Here is a 668-nt window from a genome sequence, read left to right as displayed (position 1 = left end):
AACTTGACAACGTCCCTTGCGTATGTCCCGTAAGTGCACGGGTTTGTCGAAGAAATAAAATCCTAGGTGAGTGGGTATCGTATCCACAGGGAATAGGAAGTAAAAATACTTAAGTTGTTTCTTAACTAAGTGAAATATAAATAGTGATTTGTATGGCAAGATGTAATGCAAACAAAAGTAAAAGAGACAAGAGAGAGAGAGCAGAAGTAAAGGAGAGGTAAGGCAATAGATATAAATGGGGTACTCTGATATTGATCCGCCTAGGACAATCACTTCAAGTGCAAAAACCCTCTATTATGCTTCCTAACTAATGCATGAATGAGTCGTGGAAATCGTTTCATACATGGTCCCAAATCTAAGGTCAGCCATGCCTAACCCTATACATGTCTCGGAGGAGAAATTGAACAATCTCTTAACTTCACACTAGTTTAGAATTGCAATGAGTTTTAGGGATTTCAAGTGATAAATTCTCTTCCTTTATGTAGACCTAACCCTTTGGTCCAGGCAGAAGGTCCCTAGCCACAATTAAGACCTAGATGCTATAATCACTTCAATGCTTCACTCCATTGCACTCGCAACTAAGCCCCAGCGGAAGGTCATCCCTTAGCCCATTAACTCTACTATGACCGCAAAGAACTTGAGGAATTGGAGGTAGAATGTCACGCCCG

The sequence above is a fragment of the Dioscorea cayenensis genome, chromosome 1 (assembly GCF_009730915.1).
Source record: "Dioscorea cayenensis subsp. rotundata cultivar TDr96_F1 chromosome 1, TDr96_F1_v2_PseudoChromosome.rev07_lg8_w22 25.fasta, whole genome shotgun sequence".
In the NCBI taxonomy this organism is placed as follows: domain Eukaryota; kingdom Viridiplantae; phylum Streptophyta; class Magnoliopsida; order Dioscoreales; family Dioscoreaceae; genus Dioscorea; species Dioscorea cayenensis.
The sequence above is the reverse complement of the archived record's forward strand: the minus strand, read 5'-3'. Positions refer to the sequence as shown.